The sequence below is a fragment of the Schistocerca cancellata genome, chromosome 2, assembly GCF_023864275.1.
Source record: "Schistocerca cancellata isolate TAMUIC-IGC-003103 chromosome 2, iqSchCanc2.1, whole genome shotgun sequence".
Lineage (NCBI taxonomy): Eukaryota > Metazoa > Arthropoda > Insecta > Orthoptera > Acrididae > Schistocerca > Schistocerca cancellata.
In genome coordinates, this window is record NC_064627.1 from 646,800,869 (window position 1) to 646,828,085 (window position 27,217).

Below are 27,217 nucleotides of genomic sequence, written 5' to 3' on the forward strand. Positions count from 1 at the left end.
TCCATTCGTGAAAAGTGTTAAGAAGAGTAAACATTATATCTTGCTTACTTGACCATCGCTATCAAAAAATTACTTCCTCCCAGAAAACTATTTCATGTCTTTGTGGGGATGTTGGGGGAAACGGAAATGATATGTTAAAACTCCGAAAGGGTGCCAAACTACCCAGCTACGCCACAGTACTCTAGATGACGACGAACAAGTGTATTGTTATACGTGATCTCTGTAGTAGACTTTTTGCATCTTCTAAGCGTTCTGCCAACAAAACGCAGACTTTGGTTCGCCTTTACCACAACATTTGTACTGAATGATTCCAATTTAAATTGTTCATAATTATAAAGCATGGGCATTTAGTTGACTTTGCAACCTTTGAATTTGTATGATTTATCGCGTGACTGAAATTTAACGAAATCTTTTTGGTACTCATAAACAGGATCATACATTTTCCTTATTCACCGTCAATAGTCACTTTTATACCCTGCAAATATCTTATCCAAATAACTTCGCAGTTCACGTTGACCTTCTGATGACTGTGCTAGACGATAAACTTCAGCGTCATCTGCAAACAATCTGAGAAGGTTTTTCCGATTGTCTCCTTAATCGTTTATAAAGATTAAGAGCAACAGAGGTCCTACAACACATCCTTTGGGAACTCTCAGATATCACTTCGGTTTCACTACATGATGTCCCCTCATGGCCCTAACGGTCTTGTGAGTACAGACTTAACATGGAGGGAGCTTGCATAGCAGCTGATTTTGCTGCACTTAATGTTATGGTACTTCAGAGAAAATTTTTCACTACGTTGTGAAGCTTTTATAGCTGAATTTGTTTGTGAGTATCATATAGCATAGTTAGTAGTTGATACTGTGTTACTGCACGAGTTTATCTGAGATGTAGCCTATACCTTAGTTAACCCCGTGTGATTCGTGTTGTGTCTTGACCAGACTATGCCGCCAAATGCACGACCTTCCTTATACAAACAACGTATTGTTCCAATTTGTCTCCACAGTGTAGGAAAAATGGTATTGCATAAAATATTGTGGTACATGCTTACTTTAAGTTTGCCATCGACCAAACTACGAACATAAAAAGGACCCAGATTAGCACATCATATCTACTGATTTTCACTAGCGCCGCAATGTACTTATGTTAATACCGCCGGCCAGAAGCATATCAGATTCGCACCTACCTATCAGAATGGCAGATTAACTGCCCTAATTGATAATTCCGCGAAACCTTGTTCCACTGCTCCACGAATTAAAATCATCGCGCCTTCGGTCTTTAAATTATTGGTTTCTGACTATTACCGTGACCAAGAAAATCGAGTTTTACATGATAGTTCTGTCACTGCCCACTATAGCTCTGTTGCAACTGACGTACTCTGCTGTACTATCTCCGACTATTGTTTCGTCCAGCACGCTGTGCAATTTCCTGTTTGTAAGATATGTAGCTTTACCCCTACAATCGTGTCATTGCACAGAAGAAAGTATTCCGTTTTATCGACAATGTAGGAAGTAACTATGGCTTTGTCAACAGTGCAGGAGTACAGGAAGCTGCAAGATTCTCCTGGCCGTTCTCGTTGGCCCTGAGCCCTACGGAGCGCGTCTCCCCGGTGGGAGGGCGCTGTCTGACGTGCCCTGCGGCCGTAATGCAGGCATGTCCCGTCACGGGTGTTCTCTCTTTGCACATCGGGAAAATCCCACACCAGCCTGTGAGCTAATGAAGTCATCATCTCCAGTACACCAGTCGACATGAAATTTTAAGTAATCTTTCAGAATAATAATAGTTTGTTCTGCACCTGAAATAATTTCTGAGATATTCCAAACTACCTAAAACATACACCACTGGCCACTAAAATTGCTACACCAAGAAGAAATGCAGATGATAAACGGGTATTCATTGGACAAATATATTATACTAGAACTGACATGTGATTACATTTTCTCGAAATTTAGGTGCATAGATCCTGAGAAATCAGTACCCAGAACAACCACCTCTGGCCGTAATAACGGCCTTGATACGCCTGGGCATTGAGCCAAACAGAGCTTGGATGGCGTGTCCAGGTGTAGCTGCCCATCCAGCTTCAACACGATACCACAGTTCATCAAGAGTAGTGACTGGCGTATTGTGACGAGCCAGTTGCTCGGCCACTATTGACCAGACGTTTTCAGTTGGTGAGAGATCTGGAGAATGTGCTGGCCAGGGCAGCAATTGAACATTTTCTGTATCCAGAAAGACCCGTACAGGACCTGCAACATGCGGTCGTGCATTATCCTGCTGAAATGTTGGCTTTCGCAGAGATCGAATGAAGGGTAGAGCCACGGGTCGTAACACATCTGAAATGTAACGTCCTCTGCTCAAAGTGCCGTCAATGCGAGTAAGAGGTGACGGTGACCTGTAACCAGTGGCACCCCATAGCATCACGCCGGGTGATACGCAGTATGGCGATGACGAATAAACGCTTCCAATTTGGGTTCACCGCGATGTCGCCAAACACGGATGCGACCATCATGATGCTGTAAACAGAACCTGGATTCATCCGAAAAAATGACGTTTTGCCATTCGTGCACCCTGGTTCGTCGTTGAGTACAGCATCGCAGGCGCTCCTGTCTGTGATGCAGCGTCAAGGGTAACCGCAGCCATGGTCTCTAAGCTGATAGTCCATGCTGCTGCAAACGTCGTCAACTGTTCGTGCAGATGGTTGTTGTCTTGCAAACGTCTCCATCTGTTGATTCAGGGATCGAGACGTGGCTGCACGATCCGTTACAGCCATGCGGATAAGATGCCTGTCATCTCCACTGCTAGTGATACGAGGCCGTTGGGATCCAGCACGGCGTTCCGTATTACCCTCCTGAACCCACCGATTCCATATTCTGCTAACAGTCATTGGATCTCGACCAACGCGAGCAGCAATTTCGCGATACGATAAACAGCAATCACAAAAAGCTACAATACGACCTTTATTAAAGTCGGAAACGTGATGGTAAGCATTTCTCCTCCTTACACGAGGCATCACAACAACGTTTCACCAGGCAACGCCGGTCAACTGCTGTTTGTGTATGAGAAATCGGTTGGAAAGTTTCCTCACGTCAGCACGTTGTAGGTGTCGCCACCGGCACCAACCTTGTGTGAATGCTCTTAAAAGCTAATCATTTGCATATCACAGCATCTTCTTCCTGTAGGTTAAATTTCTCCTCTGTAGCACGTCATCTTCGTGGTGTAGCAATTTTAATGGCCAGTAGTGTAGTTTATTGTCTCCAATGATAAGCAGCCTCCCGATATGTTGCTGTGTTTTTATGAATATGTCAGAGAAATAATCAAACGAAAAACTTGGCTGCTAAATAGCTAATTAAACACTATTTTGTTTGTAAAACTATAATTTACGTTATGGTTTCAGTTTCGAACAGTAATCATAATTTTTAGTTGTTCAGTGCTTGTTTTCATGTGACACGTTGTCAGGGTGAGTGAGAGGGTGAATGCAGCAAGTATGAATCTTGGAATTGGTTAATAACTAGCAAAGACGCAAACGCTTCGCAATTGCTAAATATGTATGGGAATCCGATATACATCGTAGACACCTTCCCATCCCCCCCCCCCCCTCGCCCATCTCCTTCTCCCCCTTGCATTCTTCCACCTCCTCCTCCCTCACTATGTAGATTTACTCCCCCCCTCCCCTCTCTCTGTCCACTTACCCATCTATCTGAGCTCAAGCCTTGTTTATTGTTTCTGCGAACAAAATGTTCGTTCGGAATTGAAATCGCTTTAAAAAGAATGGATACATCGGTTGGGATCATTGGTATGTGGGATGTTGTGTTGGCTGAAGAGCCAACACAGTGTTACTAGAGGAGGCCGAAATGCACGCGTTTTAGCTCACGCAGGCTGGCGTGAGTAGGGAAGAACTATACTGACGTAAGGTCTGGAACATGACAAGGAATGAGAATTCAGAAAGCGGACGAAATTAGTTGATACTTAACTGTAATCCATTAATGATGAACGTCGCTCTTGACGGTATATGATTCACAATATTATCTGTTTCAGAATACATTGTTGAAAATAGTACTTATAGTAACTGAATATGGCGCCTTGCTAGGTCGTAGCAAATGACGTAGCTGAAGGCTATGCTAAACTATCGTCTCTGCAAATGAGAGCGTGTGTAGTCAGTGAACCATCTCTAGCAAAGTCGGCTGTACAACTGGGGCGAGCGCTAGGGAGTATCTCTACATTAGACCTGCCGTGTGGCGGCGCTCGGTCTGCAATCACTGTTAGTGGCGACACGGGGGTCCGACGTATACTAGCGGACCGCGGCCGATTTAAAGGCTACCACCTAGCAAGTGTGGTGTCTGGCGGTGAAACCACGTGGGATATGATAGAGACTTTTCCAGCTTGTAAATGATAGATTGCACCAATCAGTCGTCCTGTTTTAAACCTTTTTTTGCTGCAATCTGTAATTTACAAGTCTATATAACAGTCGCTGAGTGTAACAGCTTTCTGAATGGATGGTAACCTGACTTTTTCAGCTGCTGGATCTGCGAGTATGGTAGCTCCAAAGACAGTATTTTGCATAGTTTATCTGCGAATGGGTAGGTTTACAAAGTTTCGGACGATTCCGATTTTGTAATGGTATTCTAATCACAAGCAGATAAGCCATAAATACACTTTTCCTGTTTTCTGTAGAAACGACGGCAAGGAAGAAGACAAAACAGCACATTCTTGTGTATATAATTTTTGTTCGAAATTATATGTAAAGAGAAAGAATATACATATGTATGTCTAAGAAACAACTTTATAGTGGTTTACGTCGCTGTAGTAGCTGAAACGTACTGCAAGAAAGAATATGAAACCACACATTTTAGCAGCACAGTACAGCATTTTCTTCCTCGCACATGGTCCTAATAGAAAACCTTTGCATCGTCATTTAAAAAAAACCATTTAGCTGATGGCTGTCTGAACGTTTATTGGTGGGACCATGTAAAAATTTGAAGTTAATCTGTCAAGAACTCATCGACAATTTTACTAACAACATTCCTGCTTTATTTATTTTATATATATATATATATATATATATATATATATTTCCACCGTGCACGAAATCTAGGGATTGATCGATGAGAGGATACGCAACAAAAATGGTCTAATGAACTTATATCCGGAAATACATGGTTTCCATGCTGGAGACCATTTATTGAATCATACATTTGTACAGAGACTGCGGTATAATACGAGTTGTACTATGCAGCCACAGTTACAATATGGGCTGAAAATGGTTTCCATTTGCCTCAACGCATGCGTGTACGCGCCGGAGGTTGTTCTGTCTCACACTTTCACATCGGCCAGGCAGCATGAATAAGCTGCGCCACATCTGGAATGGGCTATGCATACACGATACTTTTGAGATGGCCCCTTAACCAGAAACCCACGGGTTGAAATCCGGTGAAGGAGCAGGCCATGCAACTGGACCCCTTCGTCCTATCCATCGACCAGGGAAGACGCGACTGAGACGCGTCCGGACGTTAACGGCAAAGTGGGCTGTAGTTAGATCATGATGCAGCCACATTACCCTTCGAATCATCAATGACATTTCTTCGCAAAGTCGCCAGCAAGAAACGCCGATAGTTCTGATTTGTTAGTCGACGAGGAAGGACGACTGTGGTTGTTTGGGGGAGGAGACCAGACAGCGAGATCATCGATCTCTTCGGATTAGGGAAGTGACGAGGAAGGAAGTTGGCCGTGCCCTCTCAAAGGAACCATCCCGGAATTCGCCTGGAGTGATTTAGGGGAATGACGGAAAACCTAAATCTGGACGGCCGGACGCGGGATTGAACCGTCGTCCCCCCGAATGCGAGTCCAGAATAGGATGGATGACACAAATCGCGGAATCGTGGTTACCTGGTGAAGAAACCAGTGACAAAACTGCTCCAGATGTGTAAAGTCTGTCGCTAGTAAGCCTTGCACACGCAGTAAGTGATAGGGGTAGTAACAATTGTCATGGAGAATGTTCCACACAGTCGTCTGGCTTACCCTGTAGTGGCGGGCCAACTGCCTGGTACTGACACGGCGGTCGCCTTCCACAGTGTTAATCACATTTTACTCCAAGTCTGGTGTCCAAACATTACGGGTACGTCCTTCATGATTTCCTGCTTCCTGAAACGACCCTGTCTCAGACAAACATCGAAACACTTGCAAACATTGAATGCTGTGGTTGTCGTCGGCGGGGATAGGTCTCCTGATACAACCATGCTGCCCTCGCCCGTTGCCATTCGCCGTTCCGTAAGTAAAGGCCATGTCGCCAATCTCTCGATTCGAGTACGTAAGCATTATGTACAAGACTGAATCCCATCCACTACATGTTGAGTCAGCAAGAAAAGTGACTCGGGCCAACATTACCAATTAGTGTGGCAGGAAAGGGCGCCAGGGCATGACGTATGAGGAACAATACCACCCGCTAGGAGGAAATCATGCATACTGTAATTGTGACTGCATGGTACAGCAGTCTCTGTAACAGAGTATAATTGAATACATGGTTCCTAGCATGGAAACCACGCATTGCCGTACAGAAATTCATTAGACGCGTTTTTTTCCGCATCCTCTCATCGATCAATCCCTGGAGCTTGCACACGGTGGAAAAATCGCCCTGTATATTAAAGAAAATATCCATATGTCTATAAAAATATTTCTTAAAGTGTCATGCCAAAACATGAAGTATATTGGTCAAAAACAGTTCTCGATTTTCTTGGTTTATTCGAATCTTTATTAGAGTGTAGTCTAATAATCTGAAAAAATTCAGTCAAGAACTTTCCGAGAATTTTGCTAACAATGTGACTGTTATATAACGTATATGTGTATATATAAAAAAGGATGGGAGCCTGTGTGTGTCCAAATGTTTGTCAGAGTGTAGTGTAAAACATTTGAACTAAATGTGTCAAGAACTTTTTGAGATTTTTACCAACAACTTATCCCCTTCATATGGCATATAGGTATTTATATACTACATACATCTGTCTGAACGGTTATTAGACTATCGTGTAAAAATTTGAATTAAATCGTTGAAGAACTTTTTGAGATTTTTACTAACAAACTTGCCGATTTATTTAGTATCCATGTACTTATATACCATATATACTTAATATGTGTTGTTATGTTCGTCCAAACGTTTATTAGAGTATTGTGTAAATATTTGAAGTAAATCGGTCAACAGTTTTTCGAGATTTTCGCTAACAATGTTTCTCTTTTGTGTAGTATATGTGTACTTAAATACCATGTAAAAATTATGTAGCATACATCCGTCTGTACTTTCAATAGAGTATCGTGTAAAAATTGGAAGTAAATTGATCAAGAACTGTTCAAGACTTTTGCTAAAGAACCTTTCCCGTTTATATAGTGTACATAAACATATATACCATATGTATCAAAAAACTTGTAGCCTACGTCCGTCCGAACTTATATTAGACAATCACGTAAAAATTAAAGTAAATCGATCGAGAACTTTTGGAAAATTTTGGTAACAACATTAAACTACGACTTTCTTCATTCAGAAGTATAAATTTCATATATATATATATATATATATATATATATATATATATATATATATAAAATCATTTAGCTTATTTCTGTCCGAAAGTTTATTGGAGTATCGTGCATAAATCTGAAATAAATTGGTCAAGAAATTTCTTAGATATTTGTTAAAAGCTTTTCCCTTTTGTACAATATATATAAATTGTGTAGCTTACGTCCGTCCGATCATTGTATTGTTCAAAAATCTGAAGTAAAACAGTAAAAATCTTTTCGAGATTTTTAAACTACAAATTGTCTTTATAATTTTCTGTAGTATAGATTGATGGAAAATGAGCGTATGGATCGTGTTGTGTAATCGTGCAGTGAGTCCACATACATGACATGACATGCCTATTGTAAAGTGATCAGTTTACTGGTTTAGAAACAAAGCTTTCACTTCTGTCCTTAAGACGAGTAAAGGTGGCGTTGTTTTGAGTTTGAAGTTAGCGTCTTCTGGAAGCGAGAGAGTCTGGTCTGCATTTGTCCCTAGGAGTCTGGATACAGCACTAGTAATGTCAAGGCATAGATTCCCTCGCGCTGTAGTTTTTTTTCTATCTATCTGGTGAGATACGTTGTAAATAACGCTTTCGGGAGTTTTAGGATTTATAGTAAAAATTGTGACTTTATGCCGTGAGCAAAAATTCAGCCTGGCATACAATGAATTACTATTTCAGATTTCAGATACAGTGGTGAACTGTATAGAATTTTTGAAGTATACTAAACTGATGAAGATTGTGTGGACTTTAGAACTATTTATTAATTGGTTGTTGAATTTGTGGTTGTTTGGACAGTAGGTCGCTGGTTCTATGGCTAGTGAGAGAATGTGCTGTGTGAATGAACATCATAGTGCAGTTATTTTGATTTTACACAGGAACTATGTGTCAGCGTGGACTTAGTAGTAGCATTTGTGTCGCTAAAGTGTTAGCACAGTACAGACATTGTAGCCTAGAACTTGTTTCTTTTTAGAGGCTTCACCCACACCTGAAAGAATGAAACCTTTTACCAGTTACGATGCCGGTACGTTTTATGCAGCCTGCAGACAAGCATAGTGCAGCCTGTCTTTGAAACAGCTTTTCCAGATCGAATCAAATCATACGTAGCTTCAGCGTAGGCAGAGGTTCTGAATAGCTCATTGAGCTGAGTAACTTTGTAAGTTCAGGTGAAGAAGTGAAGGAAACAGAGCAGAAATGATTTCACCGAGACAAAATGAACCCAGCTACGCAGACATGCAGTCAAATGGCTTAGTATCTAAAAAGATACTGTTGAAATTGTCGTAAATTTCTATAAATATTTGTGCAGTTGAAAATATAGATCGGAAACTGATTGCTACTAATGAAAATGATGAAACTTTGAAAGTGTCTACTATCTCTACCCATTTGCGATATGAAAAAAGGAAAGACCCTTCGAGATGATTATGTATCAATAGAAATGATTAAAGTTAGATGCAAAGTAAATAAATATGCAATTGTAAATTATGGAGGTTGTGCCTGATAGTAAAGCGACCTTCCAATACTGAGATAACGTTGTGTGGGTCTACATCACGAAGATGTGAAGAAGCTTTGAGCTTTGGTATTTCATGTAGTACGAGGTAAACAGCCACTAAGTAGCTTTGATCCGAACTCTAGTTTGTTTTTATCATTAATACGAGCGATGGTTAGAATTCAGAACCACAGTCGAGGAGAATTTAAGAAATTTTGTCGAAAACGGACTATTTGTTGCAGACTCACGCTAGTACACTTACACTAGATCTTGATGAAAAAAAAATTTTTGGTAACAATGAAGGAGAGCTAAAGTAACAAAATGTAAGAAGTTCTTTGTGAAACAATGCCAGTCAGATGTTGTACTCTTTTCTAAAATTTCCGTAGAAATCTTGCTGGAAGTATCTAGTAACCTGTAAGGGACTGCGAAACGCGGCAGTGTGTAGGAATATAAGTCAGAGACATACCATAAACTAAAACCGAACCATCAAATATGTTACCAGACGTTATTAGAAGGAATGTCGAAATCACGTCATTAAATGCTGGAGTACTTGATAATGTGAGTAGGACTCCCTTACTCGTTGTCATTTTGTAACTTGGTCATTAGAGGGCTGCTGAGGCTTTCATGGTATGCAAACGGTACCTCAGGACTTTACATATATTTATTTCCTTGAATATTTGTCATGTAATGTCGCTTCCTTTGACATGCAACTGGGACTAGGACAGTTCTTCAACCAGTGTCAAACACAGCGCTGTTTTAAAAGTTCTAATCAAATTTAAAGTGGATTTATTCTTTACTAAAAATGACTTACTGGATCCCCAGTGGAACGTAGTGATCGATGGCCATAAAAACTGCGTTTCATGCGTATCTGTGCAGTAATGTACTAACTGTCAAAAGCGCTGGTTTTGTTCAGCAGGATGTTACACATGTTTTATGTGGACCCCTTAAATGACGCACCAGAAACTGAACCCTTGTGAGCGATGGGCACACATGACTAATAACGGCCTTCATTGTTTACAGAGAGTCTTGTTGCTGACTCCTCCTATCCGAGTACGTGTTCCTCGTTCGGACTTTCAAGAGATTGGTGCCCTGTTTCCACAGGAATGTTCCTGAACGTCTGAACGGCATTCTAGTAGGATTCTGGGTCGGCCATTCTGAGAATGATGATACACAGAGGCTACTCAGTCATCCACCTTCATATGTTTTCAACGTGTACAGTGGAATATTTGTTGTTGCCACACACTTGGAACGAAAGGGACTGCCTTTCTAGATATTTTCCGTATCACCCATGATGCTCACATGCAATTCCTCATAATCATCCGAATAAGCAATGGTATTTTCGCCAGAGAGAGCGAGGAATACAGTGACCGGCAGCACTATGAGAAACAAACGTATGGAGATAGTCAGTCACTGTGCAGCATTAGGTGTTGTCTATTTAATTTCAGCAGGGGAGGAATTAACGTTGTTCTGTTTTGCACCAACCGTTTTGAATTACCATGTATTTCCTCTAAGTAAAATCATTGGACTTTATAGTTCTACAGATTATCTATCTCTTCAACGTACTAAATGGCAACAATAGACTGAATCTATTAAAATACTAAATATGGGGGATGCAGCCTTGAATCTGCATCTACATTTACAAACCACTACTGGATCCTCTACGTTATCCAATGTTCTTTGCAATAATTTTCTCCCAGATTCAATCGTGTCTGCTGATTCTTTTAGGTTTTTACCGGTAATTACTTAAACATCCATCTTCCACTCGGGGAAGAAAAATTCCACCGTGATTTCTATCACTACTCGAAATGGGCTGAAGCTGTTCCTCTATCAACGTACACCGATCCCGAGACAAAATTTTCAACACTTTCCCTCGTACAGAAATTCACACAGAAAACTATTTTTCCCCAGTGCTTCAACTCTTTCTTAATCATACCTTTACCTCTCACTTCGTAAAAATCCCACAGTACAGCTACAAATGTTGTTTTTGCGGTCTTCAGTCTAAGGAGTGGTTCGATGCAGTTCTCCACGCTAGTCTATTCTGTGCGAGACTCATCATCTCCGAATAACTACTGCAACCTATATCGTTTTGAACCTGCTTACTATATTCATCTCATGGTCTCACTCCACAATTTTTATCCCCCACGCTTTGACCCAGTTCAAAATTGGAGATACCTTGATGGCTCTTACTGGATCATATCAGCCGATCCCTTCCGTCAGTCAAGTTATGCCACAAATTTCTTTTCTCCCCAGTTCTGTTCATTGGTTACATCATGTACCCCTTCACTGAGTAAATGACGGCAGTTGCTTCTTGCACTTAAAACAGCTCCTCACATCGTCTCTACACACAATGGTGACATTACTGGTCTGATGATGGTCTGTATACGGCTGAAGCTGGTTACCGTACCATGAAACTAAAAACCATTTGCGATCTGTATTGATTGTTTTTGTTACATTATGATACAGTATCACTGATATTCCAATTACGAGTTCAAAATTTATTAGGATTTCAGTGCCCCCGAGCAATTCAACCCGAAAAAAAGACATATTGTTAACTCGACCGTGCAGGAAGATACAGCCACACCACCAACTTCGGTTTCTTTGTAGGAAAATAAGTATCCAAGGGGACAGTACAACGACGTCAGGAGCAGCACAGACTGACAGCACGACTAGCACAGTCACGGCTTTTCTCGGCAGGGTAGCAGAGGGCTGATATGATCCGCGCCGACTCAGTGCCTGACGTCAACACTGGACACACGACTCCCAACACAGCATCTTTTCAGAATTCTGCATACAGAATTACGATGAATTATCCGTGTGTAGAGAATTCGAGGACATCGAACGTTGTCAGATTGCATCCGTCATCGTCATATGGTCCAAGCACTTGGCTTGATGGCGTAAGATACCATTAGGTGTACAATGCCGTCACGTCTGGTTTGGCCCTGTCTTAGAGCTCTCTGTGCCGTCATCTTTCAACAAGATAGTGCAAGACCGTATGTTGCTCGTCCTGTCCTGCCGTATTTAGATACAAAAATAAAATTATCAGAAGACATTATTGGCCAGGAGACCCCCAACTGGGGTTGTTGGGCTGCTTACACCCAAACCTCCAGATCTCCGACACTCAGATCGGTACCATACGTTGTATTAATTCGTGCTGTGTGCTGTCGTCCAGTAGAATATGCGTAAACGGTAATCAAAAGTAACACCACAAGTACGAAGCTCAGCAAAGGCGTATCTGTGACTGGTAGTACTGCAGAGCTTACTTGGGTGAGTTGGTAGAGCGTGAGGTGATACCCCATTTTAAAACCCCACTGTTCACAATTTGTTTTATCCGTTTACACGCAAAACATTTATATGGGAGAATATTTTCCTTACATGTAAATGTACTGTTCGGATTTTGTAGCAATGTTCTTTTGGCAGGATACTGTGCTTCATTAGTTGAAAGTAGCAAATCTATAGAGTACATTTGTATTGATAGGGGTCGTGTTCTGATTGACATGTTGGGTGTGAACCCACGAACCTTAGTACGACGATCTAACGCTCTACCAACGTCCCTACGGAAGCTACACATATTAGTTACACACAGTTATCCTTTTCCTGAACTCCGTAGTTCTGGTGTTACTTTTTACTAATGTTTACGCACGTTCTTCTGGACGACAGCACATAGTACGAACTAAAACGGAGTTTTGGTTGATACTCTCTCGACATACAACGTATGGTAGCGATCTGAGTGTCTGACATCTGAAGGTTCGAGTGTTAGTTGAAGTGTTTTAATTTGACAATACTTCAGTGACTTGCACATCTATGTTGATGAAGTGATTATGACGACAGCACAACACCCAGTCCCCAAGTGGATAAAGTCTCCCAGTGGGCAATCGAACCCAGACCTCTCACTTGGCAGACAAGTGCGCTGACCACATTTTCATTCTTTTTTTGTTTCTTACTTTTTCTATTTTTTCAATCTGTTCTTGAAGTGCCAGACCGAGACTCGAACTCAGAACCTTAGCCTTTAATGGGAAAGTGCTCTACCAATCGTTTTTTAATCAACTCAGCAAGAAATAAAATTTAATCACATTTACTTCTTGCGTCCATCTTCCATCACAAATGTGAACTCAGAAAAATCTAAGAACATATGAGCCTGGAAATTGCTGCAGCTATAGCCCTTAAACAACGACCACAAAGGAAATCAAAATAATGATGAAAAACAATCCTACACGCCATCGCCGGCCGGAGTGGCCGTGCGGTTCTAGGCGCTGCAGTCTGGAACCGAGCGACCGCTATGGTCGCAGGTTCGAATCCTGCCTCGGGCATGGATGTGTGTGATGTCCTTAGGTTAGTTAGGTTTAATTAGTTCTAAGTTCTAGGCGACTGATGACCTCAGAAGTTAAGTCGCATAGTGCTCAGAGCCATTTGAACCATTTGAACACGCCATCATACGTGCGCTTCCCATCTGCGGACAGCGTTTATTGATATCAAGTAGATAAACATTTTGCCTCGTATCAAAGTCCATGCCTGGAACTCCCCAGTTGTTAGAGGGTTGAGGAAGACGCTGCGCAAATAATTTTTGAAGAGCTGTTGACAGTGAGGAGTGTGCTCAGGTGTGCTATGATTACCTTAAGAGATGTTGACAACACTCAAGAACGATCTTCTCATCACCACGGAATGAGTAGTAAATAGACCTGTCTTTAAAGTATGTGAGAGTGTGAGTTTTTTCCGGTCTGGAAGTAGGTAACGTCCGGGAATAGGAGGAGTTCGAGGTCAGTTGTGTGAGGTGGGGCGCGAAGGTTAACATGGGAGGATCTTCTGTAACAGCAGCCATACGTAAAACGCTGTTCCACATGTTAAATGGTGTTCATCGATGTCCAGGAGGTGGCAATCCTTGCAGAGCGGAGAATCCGTCAGCTCGATAGTGTGCAGCCTGTATCTTGTCACGTATTTCCGGTTGCCTAGATGGTACCACATTGCTCGTACCCATGTAGGCAGGAAGGACTCTTGGACTGCTCTCCACACCACCGGCTATAGTGTGGCTGGGGTTTTATTCTAAATTACGTTGCGAGGCCTGGATCTCAGCAGCAAACGATAGATGTCTCTCACCATTGGTGCACGAGTGGCGGGGAGATCTGTGTGCACAGAAATGTATTCGAGTATGAATGCCCAGAAGTGTGAAAGAGAGGGAGTGATGTGCGCAGTCATAAGAGTAGCACGACGGATGCCAGTAGTATCAGTTCTCCTAAGAGATTGACCATAAGTGAAATACACTCCTGGAAATGGAAAAAAGAACACATTGACACCGGTGTGTCAGACCCACCATACTTGCTCCAGACACTGCGAGAGGGCTGTACAAGCACGGCACAGCGGACACACCAGGAACCGCGGTGTTGGCCGTCGAATGGCGCTAGCTGCGCAGCATTTGTGCATCGCCGCCGTCAGTGTCAGTCAGTTTGCCGTGGCATACGGAGCTCCATCGCAGTCTTTAACACTGGTAGCATGCCGCGACAGCGTGGACGTGAACCGTATGTGCAGTTGACGGACTTTGAGCGAGGGCGTATAGTGGGCATGCGGGAGGCCGGGTGGACGTACCGCCGAATTCCTCAACACGTGGGGCGTGAGGTCTCCACAGTACATCGATGTTGTCGCCAGTGGTCGGCGGAAGGTGCACGTGCCCGTCGACCTGGGACCGGACCGCAGCGACGCACGGATGCACGCCAAGACCGTAGGATCCTACGCAGTGCCGTAGGGGACCGCACCGCCACTTCCCAGCAAATTAGGGACACTGTTGCTCCTGGGGTATCGGCGAGGACCATTCGCAACCGTCTCCATGAAGCTGGGTTACGGTCCCGCACACCGTTAGGCCGTCTTCCGCTCACGCCCCAACATCGTGCAGCCCGCCTCCAGTGGTGTCGCGACAGGCGTGAATGGAGGGACGAATGGAGACGTGTCGTCTTCAGCGATGAGAGTCGCTTCTGCCTTGGTGCCAATGATAGTCGTATGCGTGTTTGGCGCCGTGCAGGTGAGCGCCACAATCAGGACTGCATACGACCGAGGCACACAGGGCCAACACCCGGCATCATGGTGTGGGGAGCGATCTCCTACACTGGCCGTACACCACTGGTGATCGTCGAGGGGACACTGAATAGTGCACGGTACATCCAAACCGTCATCGAACCCATCGTTCTACCATTCCTAGACCGGCAAGGGAACTTGCTGTTCCAACAGGACAATGCACGTCCGCATGCATCCCGTGCCACCCAACGTGCTCTAGAAGGTGTAAGTCAACTACCCTGGCCAGCAAGATCTCCGGATCTGTCCCCCATTGAGCATGTTTGGGACTGGATGAAGCGTCGTCTCACGCGGTCTGCACGTCCAGCACGAACGCTGGTCCAACTGAGGCGCCAGGTGGAAATGGCATGGCAAGCCGTTCCACAGGACTACATCCAGCATCTCTACGATCGTCTCCATGGGAGAATAGCAGCCTGCATTGCTGCGAAAGGTGGATATACACTGTACTAGTGCCGACATTGTGCATGCTCTGTTGCCTGTGTCTATGTGCCTGTGGTTCTGTCAGTGTGATCATGTGATGTATCTGACCCCAGGAATGTGTCAATAAAGTTTCCCCTTCCTGGGACAATGAATTCACGGTGTTCTTATTTCAATTTCCAGGAGTGTAATTATGTTGATGGGTCCACAGTCTTGACATTGTGCAAAAATATAGGGCTGCAGTCCTCACTCATGCGTTTATGAGTCCCAGTCCACCATCATGCAGAGGGAGGGTGAGGGTGTTGTAGCAGACTTTAAATATGAATCCAGCAGTAAGTAATATCCAGACTCTGCCTGCAGTCTGCGTGCCATCACTGTCGATAGTGGGAGGAGAGCCATGTGTATCAACTTGTCAACCACGTGAAGGTTAATATACTCGACAAACTGGAGGAGGTCCATGTGTTGAAGTAGGTTCTGGCAGACTTCTGTACGTATCTCCTGCAATAGACGTCTGTAGTTCGTGGCAGCCAAGCAATGCGCGTCCCTTGTAAATATAATGACCAACTATCTGATCACATCCGCGTTTGAGAGGGGCACAGTCCTCCTGGAGTCCCCTTCCACTATGCATCGCCGCTGACTTAGCTACATTCATGTGGCTTCTCGTCACCAACCCACAACGCTTGATCCATTCAATCACGGAGCAACAGGAGAAGGTCATCAGCATACGCTCTGCGGTGAAAAGTGTGTCACTTGAACGTAATCCCTGTACGTCTCCGTTTCTGCCTTCCTAATAGTGGTTCCAGTGCGATCACGTAAAAAGTCATGGAGAGTTGGCATCCTTGCGAACCGAATGCCGGATTGGCAAAGGGACCCAACGTACGTCCATTTACCAGTGCATAGGATAATGCTACACATAAGAGGTGCAAAACTGCATCGAGTAAGTCATGTGGAAAGCCTGCGCTGGCTAGAACTGACGTAAGAAACTTTTTGCGCTCTTTATCGAAAGTGTGTTCAAACCACGGAACTGTAGAATGGGACACATCGATGCAGAGTCGCTGATTGTTGCCGTGGCCAGCACGTTCTCCAGATTTCTTAACCACAGAAGACATCTTGTTATGAGTTTCTGAGAGAAGCGCGCTACCACTCCAGGTGATTGGGACAGACTTGATGCAGCATGGAATGACGTGCTCGATCTGTTATCCAAACTTAGCTGGACTCAATGTCCAATTGGGTTAGTCATTTTTGCTGCCAGAGGTAAAAGCTCTAAGTAGTAAATGTTGCACAAGATCTTCTTCCTGCATTATTCATGCTGTAAGTAATATTTCATTATTTGCTGTCCTCCTTAGCGTTGCCACTTCAGTGGCCAGCAGTGTATTAAAACTATGGACCACGCTACAGAAGTTTGCTATCATCTTTTTAGTCGAATACTACCGGAGTCTTTGTTTTTGTTATGGAAGTGTTGTCTGGTTTGATCCGGAGGTTACTTTGTAGTTTGTCTTTAAGCATTATGTAGACTGTTTTGTCGGCTGATATGTTTAGTTTATCGTTGTTACACTAATTGTTCGCCTGTTCTAACAGTGTGTTTGGTTTACTTTCTAGGTGTGCTCTTGAGACGAACATTACTGTCAGCGTAGATCGTCTGCTTAAGCAATGACTACATTGGAGTGTTCACTTCCGTCTCCAGTTCTACTACCGGTCCAGGGAAATATCTCAAAATATTGACTCTACATGTAGGCAAGACTTTTGGGCTATTGCCTCTGGACGACTACAACTGGAAGAGCGAAGTGAACACACCAGTGGTTTGATTGTTTATGCAGAAGATTTTCGTAGATAGTAGCGCTCGTCTAAAGAGCGCACCTAGAAAGTAAATTAAACGCAGTATTACAACAGGTAAACAATTGGTGTAAAGAATATAAATTAAACAAAGCAGCCAACAAAACAGCCTCCAGAATGCTGGAAGGCAAACTGCAAAGGAACCCTGTGATCAAACTGGGCAACTGAGTAGGCTTTCCTGGAGTAATAATTTCTGCTAGTCTCCTCGGGTTTGCTGCCGGATCGAGTCATGCTGATTTTAGGAGTAGCCAACAAACCCTAGGAGACTAGCAATTTAGACAATACTTACATTACACATAGTAGAACAACATGATACCTTGACATATATTTTAGGATTCACCAAAAAACCCGAGAACACTACAAATTTCCATAACAAGCAGTATAACAACTACCATACCTTCACATATGCAGTGATGAAGGTTAAACATTCATAAGCACACACAGTGTCCAACGAAACTGAACGAGAGTTATACAAACTAGCCAGGGTAATCACTGAATACTTTAGATTAGCACTTGTCACATTGTGGTCGTATCACCGTGTTATCTTTCAGTCGATCATATTATTTGCAACCAGTACATGGCACACGGCCTGAGCTTTGTTACTGACATAACAGCTCGTGTGGTCTTGAGAATCTACCCGATAGACTACACCACCAAATACCAGCCCACAGCGTATTGGCTCAATTTGCAAACACTGGGCAAGATAACCACCATAGCAGAGGAAGAAAGAAAAGGCAAACGTCGCTTAAAGAGGTGGCGATCAGGCAGCTGGAATTGGATAGTAGTAATAATGGCACTAGAGTTTATCCTCTATCCGCTAACATTAGGAAATGGTTAGGAGTGTGACATGGAGAACACGGCAGAGGCATGGTCCATTTCTTGACTGGATATGGGCCTTACCCAATGCATTTACACCGCATACACCTGAACGGAGGGGACGGATGTACTTGACTGGAGGGATATGCCCCAGAGCACGTCGAAATGCACTGCACACTTCACATACAGGGTAGATTACTGTCTGGGGCACACACACAAGGACTTAGACATTGCGATTAGAGGCGAAACAACATGGAAAGAAATCGATCGGCAGACTCGATCTGCAAGAACCTGCACCTACAGTTCACGAAAGAACGACAAAATGGTCCTGTCTTAAGTCCCAGAAAGAACAAACAATTAACATGAGTGACATCTCAGAGGAAGATGGCGAAACTGGCTTAAGCAACAATACAGGGGATGATGACGATAACTTCCACTACCACATCACCTAGTAGAGAGGCCGCCGCGCGGAGTGGCTGCGAGGTTTGAGGCGCCATGTCACGGAATGTGCGGCCCTCCCGTCGGAGGTTCGAGTCCTTCCTCGGGCATGGGTGTGTGTGTTGTTCTTAGCATAAGTTAGTTAAAGTAGTGTGTAAGCATAGGGACCGATGACCTCAGCAGTTTGGTCCCTTAGGAATTTACACACATTTGAACATTTTTGAGAAGCCATTACAGGTTACTACTGTACCTGGTGACCTAAAACCTATGTACCAAGTTATCGCCCGCCCCCCTCCCTGTCTGCTGGTTTTTTTCGCACGAATCTACAAGAAACCTCTAATCATTCCTATCATCTTTAAGCTTCCTTAAAACAATTTGTTATAGGTCCTTGCACGACAGTGCGCAGTACCAACACATTCCAAAAAGCCCGCGCGAAAATGCGATTTTGCAAGGTGTCATATCTCGGATTCTGTTGTGCATTTTATACCTATCAGAAGAACTTGTTAATTTCACATGTCCTATAGTACAGGGTCAAAATTTGAACATCACACACTTCATGCACCCATGGAAACTGAACACACCGTTTGTTTCTTCTGCATTAGATGCGGCCTTAGACGCCTTGCAAAAGCACTATTTGTTCATGGGGAGTTCCCGAGAAAACCTTGAAAAACCAAAATATTTGGGCACCAAAAGTACCCGCTGTGTGGATGGTCATTTCTATAACCTCCATTCGTGGTAAATAGTCGAAATTTTTGTGAAATATTCTTAAGGTGATGTTCTCGGCGAGGCTTGACACTTTTTCCAATATTATTATCCATTACTGGGATCCAGTGGTTCAAAATTACTGCATGTAAGCACGTATAATATGGAGGTAATGTTCTTTCTGAGGCTTAAACGTGGTTTTAACTGACATAGTGAACACATGGCAAAGGTTCTGGGTCACCGTAGGGGCTAGTCACCATTTTTCACCAATAAAATTTTATGTTGCGCATTTCTCTATAATAGGCACCGCACACCTATATCGGTTGTCTTAACGTGGAAATTATACGATGGTGTTACGTGAGCGGCGCAAGCTCCTCTTAAAAAATTATATTGTCATAGGAAATTGTTTATACTTGCGAATTAAACGTTTTGGTATACTGTACGCCAAGTTTAGCCTAAAAATGTTGAGCATTTTTATGTAAAGAGGTGGAAAGTGAATTTGCATTGGATGGGAGACGATTTTGATTTAACCTTACATTATGCATACTTATTTATTGTCTATGTATGTCAAAGTATGTAAATGTGTCGAAGTATATAAATAAAGTATCAAAACTTTACTGGCCTACAGAATTCGTTTTATATAAGCAGCACACCTTGTTGTAATAGGGAAAAAAAGGGAACCAGATGAAAAATGCACTCGTTGGGACACAAAAAGGTCGAGTATAATCCTCTTTATAAGACTCTGATAACGAGTGGGGACCATCTACCTCATTTCTCATGCGCCTTCCTCACCAAAAATTTCGGCATGGGAACATATTTGCCCTTATTTGTGCTGAAAAACAAAAGCAGAATGACAATGGAGGGGAGAGCAGACAGTGCCAGTAGGAGAGAAAGAGGGAGAAGAGAGAGGTAGCGGAAGAGAGAAAGTGGTAGTGAACAGGAAGAGAGATGTATGAAGACAATAGCAGCAGGAGCGAAAGAGAGAGGAGATCGTGATTATCAGTGAAAGAAAGTGTCAGTAAGAGAGAAAGAGAGATGGACAGAGATGATAGCAGGGGGTACAAAAGGGAGAGGAGACAGAGGAATTGTAAAAGAGCGAAGAGTGGAGACCAGGCTTAGATTTGAGTGGGGGGGGGGGGAGGGGGTTCGGGACTGCCCCTTCCAGGCGAGTGTACATTAACATGAACAAATTTTACACTTTCCCAATACCAAGTGTTAAAGCTTCCTGGTCTAGGGGTCAAGAATCTGGGTAAATCATCCCTACTTAAACTGTAGAGGGGAAACAACGGTGGGCTGAAGAGAAAGACAGCAGAATGTAAGCGAGAAAGAGAGAGACTGTGGCAGTGCGAGAGAAAAGATGGGAAAAAGACAATGGCAGTGGACAGGAGACAAAGAAGGAGTATAGAAGGGAACTGTGATAAGGAAGAGAGAGAATGGGATGAAATGACAGTGGCAGAGTGAGATACAGGATGAAATTCCAACAGAAGAAAAAGGAGAGCGTAGAAGATACTTATATAGACAATGGAAGTGAGAGGGAGATGCTGAATATCAATGATTTACTAAGAAGAGAGACTGGGTGAAAGAATTTAGAATATTCTGTGTTAAAAGAGCGCAAATATGTTCATGTGACAGAATTTTTGCTAAGGAATGCGGAATGAGGAAGGAGGCAACTGGTTCTCCCCTTTTCATGCTTTGGCACGAACATTTTTCGGCTGGTATATGATAATTTAGAATTTGGAGCTAGTGAAGAATGAATCATCCATACTGAATTGAAGAAGTCCAACGATTACTTTATTTCTTAATTAAATGTAACGTTTGAAAGGTACTTATCCAACTCCATACAACAAAAAGTTGGCAAAACGTTTGCCAAATTTTACACTACTCTCGTTAAGGAAAGTAAATCTTACGAATATGCAACTTATTGAGTAAAAATTTGCGAGACAAAACCGTCACTAATATGTGTAGTGATGAAATTAGATAAAATATATTATTGACGCAGACAGCTCTCATATTAAATAAAGTAATTGATATTTGTAAAACATGATGCAGACGACTATTATTAGCTCAGAAACGGAACATATAGACATATAATAAATGCTAAGTTAACAAACGACGTGAAAAAGTATGCTAATGTAAAAGTAAGTATAAAAAAACATTGTACAAGGTGTGGTGACATTGAAAATGTTAAGAAATGTTCACATTTTGAAGGAAACCTCATAATTGTTGCAAAATGGGCCATTTTGTATACAAATGAAAGAGTAAAGTAAAAATAGGAAAAAATGTAGCTGTCACTGAAAGTCAATCTTCCAACAAAGAGTCCGAAATTTTTATAAATGCTATGATAAATGATAGTAATTTTGACAAGGACTGATGTGAAACTGTATTATTTAAAAATAATACAAAAGCCAAACGTGACACACCTGTGCAATGTAATGTCTTAAACAGAAGTAAAGCACACGAAGCAATTACCATAGAATCAGATTCAGCAAGAAAAAACTACTTACCTGTAATACAAGCAAACGAATGTTTTCGGAGAAGCCACACTCTTCTGTAAGATTGGGAGCAGGCAAATATGAAGTTTTCAGTGGGGATGATGTGATTTTTGAAGAAAGTCGGCTGTTAACGCCATTTTGAAGCTACACCTACGAAAATTGCTATTTGGTTTCTCGGTCAGAAATAAAGAAATACGTGTTTCAGCATTTTTGGAAAATCAATACCTGTGAGGGCGAAACGGTGGGTGAAAGGTGTTTTTGAAAATATATCATTATTAACGAACTAGTAACGTATTTTAAAGCTACAGCTATGAACACTGGTATCGCACTTCTCCATTACAAATAGGAAAGGGTGTTCGTGTTTTTGGAAATTCAGCCCATAAGGGGGCGAAATAGGGGATGAGATGTTTTGTGAAAAGGTTTCGCTATGAAAGCATTTCTAAAGCTAAATCTATGAAAATTTGAATTCGGCTTCTCAGTGAGAAATAAAAAATACGTTTCATTGTTCTTGAAAATTCAACCCCTACAGGCGTGAAATAGGGCCAGACTGATTCTGTGACTCATGATCGCCCAGACTAAACCACTAATGACAGAACCCGACATTTGGAGATGTTGTGGATCTTATACTGTAGACATCGTTTACGAAGAAATTGTTCGAAATTCCCCCCCCCCCCCCCCCCCCCTTAGGAGCTGAAATAGGCATCAAAGGCATTTTGCAAGTATGTCGCTATTAAGGCAATTTTGAAGCTAGAGCTGCGAAAACTGATATTTGGTTTCTTAGTCAGAAATTAAAAAAATGTGGAAATTCAACCACTAAGGTGTTAAAACAGTCGGTGAAAGTTTTTTTTCCAAATAAATCATTATTAATGAACGAATAAAGACTTTTTAAAGCCACATATATGAAATTTAACATATGAGTTAGAAAAAAAATTCGTGCGTCACTGCTTTTGAAAATTCAACCCCTAAGGGGATGAAATAGAGCATGAAATTATTTAAGAAAAAATTTCGTTACATTAAAAAAATTTTAAAGGTTAATCTATGAAAACTGGTATTTAAGTTCTTACTTAGATATAAAGAAATATGTGTTACGGGATGAAAGTTTCTATCAAAATATCTCCATAAGAACACGAAAGGCATGTTTATCAAACACCTTGGACTCTAACAACCAGATTTGCTTTTTGGTCAGAAGTACTTTAGAAGTAGACTATGCTTCTATGGCCTTAATTCACGTTCAAAGTTTGGAAGTTGTTTCAATTTGTGAACAACATAAAAACTCGATTAAAGAGAAACGAAAAAACAAAAAAATAAAAATCAATCAAAGTCATACAGGTTATCCCAGCGAAGCAGCGTGCGCTAAGCTAGTGATAAATGAACCTGGGAAGTTACCAGTTAATGGTAACCAAAGAGCTATTTGAACTCTTCTATTTCTGGGCAAACAACCAGTTGTGTATGCATTGTCACAAGCTCAACAGTTATATACACAAACAGAAAAGGAGACCATTGCAGTTAAATTTGAAGACGAGATATTTCGTGAATATATTCATGGAAAAAGGTTGAACATTGAAACTGACCACAAACCACTGGAGACCAATTTTAAAAAGTCACTGGAAGATGTATCTGCAAGACTACAATTCACACTTTTTGAAATTTTGTCCTATTCTCCTAAATTAGTTTATACTAAAGGGTCTCTGCTTACAACCTCTGGTATTAATATGTATCAATATATGAATATCCGATGTTGTAAGTAGAGACTGCAAGGACCAAGAAGATCAAGCAGAAATGGTATAACTAAAAATACTGATGATCTTACTAGTTAGTGAAGAATTCCATACTCAACTGAAAGAAGCTAAATTTGAAAATAAAGAATTGCAGTTGTTTCTACCACAAGTAATGAAAAGATTTTCAAATACAATTGAGCAAATGTCGCAAAAATTGTCACTTTCTTGGACCTTTAAGAAATGATTAGCTGTGCTGTAGGAACTTTCTTCAGAGGACAAAAGATACTCACACCAGCACAGTTAACTCAAAGGAAAATGAAATCAATCCATGAAGGACACCTTGACAGAGAAGGTTGTTGCAAGAGAGCAAGGGAATAAGTGTACTGGAAAAATGTGATACAAAACATCAAGAATTATGTATCAAGATGTAACATATGTCAACTGCATTCATGAAACGAGATGCATGAATAGTGAAATCAATACAAAGTTATTCGGGACAAGTATTTTCAGCAGATTTATCTTATTTGAAAACATGAAAATTTACTGATGGCGTATAGTTACTCTAGATTTTTTGAATTACGTTGGATGCTGAACACTACCACTGAAGAATTTTTTAATAGGTAACTGGAACAGCTTATTTGGAATACCTGAGGGGTTTGAAAGAGACAAGGGGCTGTCCTTCAGTCCTACGAAATTTAAGGATCAGCTAATTGTTTATACCATTCATCACCAGACTTAAAAGTCCTGTATTTCCTCGAAGTGATGGCCTTGTTGAACTGATTAGAGCACATTAGATTTAGTTTTCGTTCCATAGACCCAAATATGAGATGATTCTCGTAGGTGTGGACATAAAACATTTGAATATAATACTCGCTACCCTGATCTGAAGATTGTCGAAATAGGTGAATACATTACATTGCATTAATACTTGTTCCATAGATCATGAATACAACATTTCATAATGATGTGAAACATGCCACTTTAACATAAGTTTTCTTTACACAATATAATATTTTTTTTACTGTTACTTCTTCATATATAGCAATTCATCTATTGAGTTGAAGGAGGTGTCATTTTTAAATGTTGACTGGCTGACAGACTTTTAATGCTATTTGGCAAATGACAAAAGACTTTGGTGGCAGCATAATTCACCATTTTCTGTACCAATGTCAGATTTAACCCTGAAGAGTGAAGATAATTCTTTCTTCTAGTACTGTACCTATGCACTTCACTATTATTTTTGAATTGGGATAACAAATTTCATATGTGAATATATGTATTGTGAAGGTACTGTGAATATGGTTCAAATGGCTCTGAGCACTATGGGACTTAACTTCTGAGGTCATCAGTCCCCTAGAACTTAAAACTACTTAAACCTAACTAACCTAAGGAAATCACACACATCCATGCCTGAGGCGGGATTCGAACCTGCGACCGTAGCGGTCACGCGGTTCCAGACTGAAGCGCCTAGAACCGCACGGCCACACCGGCCGGCATTACTGTGAATATCCTGAGTGCCTTAAACAAACCTCTGCCAGGTGATCTGATTATGAGGTTTATGCAATGAAAACTTTTTCCCTTATTGATGAATTACCCCAAAATATGATGCCATGCGGAAGTCGTGAATGAAAATAGGCACAGTACGCTAATTTACTAGTATCTTGAAACTTCCTGGCAGATTAAAACTGTGTGCCCGACCGAGACTCGAACTCGGGACCTTTGCCTTTCGCGGGCAAGTGCTCTACCAACTGAGCTACCGAAGCACGACTCACGCCCGGTACTCACAGCTTTACTTCTGCCAGTACCTCGTCTCCTACCTTCCAAACTGTAAAGTTTGGAAGGTAGGAGACGAGGTACTGGCAGAAGTAAAGCTGTGAGTACCGGGCGTGAGTCGTGCTTCGGTAGCTCAGTTGGTAGAGCACTTGCCCGCGAAAGGCAAAGGTCCCGAGTTCGAGTCTCGGTCGGGCACACAGTTTTAATCTGCCAGGAAGTTTCATATCAGCGCACACTCCGCTGCAGAGTGAAAATCTCATTCTGGATACTAGTATCTTTATCACAAAAATTTGCAATAACCCTAAGAGCATAAGTAGCTGAAACTAACAATTTCAATAGATCATCAATGTGTTCCTTCCAATTTAATTTCTCATCAAAGTACACACCCAGAAATTTTGAGTATTCTGCCTTAGCAAGAAGTCTCAGTCAGTATTTATCAATGGTGTTATGCCATCTACTGTACAGAATTGTATATACTGCGTTTTCTCATAATTTTGTGAGAGTTCATTTGGAGAGAATGACAATGATATTCTGAAAGACATTATTTACAATTTCCTCAGCTGATTCTTGTTTGTTAGGTGTGATTACTAAACTTGTATCATCAGCAAAAAGAACTAGCTTTGCATCTTCGTGAATAGAGTGGCAAGTCATTAATATATATTGAGAACAATAAGGGGCCAAGACTAAACTGTGCGAGGCACCATTCTTTATACCTCCCCAGTTAGAGGACTGCTGATATTTGCAGACTATCTGTACTGTTAATTTTGACCTTCTGCATTCTTCCAGCTAAATATGAATTACACCAATTGTGCACTGTCCAACTCATACCACAATACTTAAGCTTATCTAGAAGAATTTCATGATTCACACAGTCAAAAGCCTTTGAGAGATCACAAAATATCCCAAAGGGTAATTTTCAGTTATTCAAAGCATTTAATATTTGATTGGTGAAACCATATACAGCATCTTCTGTTGAAAAGGCTGTCTGAAAACGAGACAGACATTTTGTTAGTACTTCATTTTTACAAATATGTAATGCGACTCTTAAATACATTATTTTTTATTAATTTTGGATCAAGCTGTCAGAAGTGAGACTGGGTGGTAGCTCTTAGCATCAGGCCTATTCCCTTTTTTATGCAATGGTTTAATAATAGCGTATTTCAGTGTGGAAAAACGCCCTGTTTCAGTGAGCTACTACGTATGTGGCTGAGAATTTTACTTATCTGTTGCGAACAAGCTTTTTGTACTCTGTTGGAAATGCCATCAATTCCATGTGAGCTTTTACTTTTGAGTGAATTTGTTATTTTCCTAACTTCAGTAGGAGAGATGGGTTGGATTTCAATTTTATCAAATTGTGTAGGTATGTTCCAACAACCAATAGTTTATTGTCAAAGTATTCAACAGATAAAACACACTCCTCAATTACCGAAACTTGCCACAAAATAAAGAGATCATTTTCAAGGAAACCTAGAACCCTGGTACCTGTGCACTACAAGCTTTCTGTCCACAGGCTATAAAACAGCAGCAAGTTAGCCACAGTTTGGAAAATCAGGGATACCAGCAGAAAAGATACATAGATCTGCAATATCTCCAAATATTCCACAGATAGGTGAGACGGAAGATAATCTGTCATAGAAACTGAAAAGGAAGAGAAACTTTGAGACTAGCAAATCCTCTGATATCTGTTGTGTTTGAAACAGATGACGGGAAGCTGTACAGACGTTATATACCATATGTTTGATTGAAAGAAATGTCCATCACACCAAAATCAGTTGCCACGCCTGCTCCAGTAGAGTGGGAGCACCTCACAACTGAGATGACACCGGATCACTGTTTCCAAAGAGAAGGTTACTGAACAGTTACGCTGGACAAGAGTATAATGAGGGAACGTGATTCCAAAACAATTTTACAACATACAAATATTTATTATTATAGCAACAA

The 27,217-nt window shown here is 41.7% G+C and overlaps 1 protein-coding gene across 1 annotated transcript in view; it reads left to right on the forward strand.

The window, feature by feature from the left end:
* LOC126162316 (uncharacterized) overlaps positions 1–27,217 on the forward strand; it is a 716,875-nt gene that overhangs the window by 520,390 nt on the left and 169,268 nt on the right. The gene's annotated exons all lie outside the window — the stretch shown is intronic.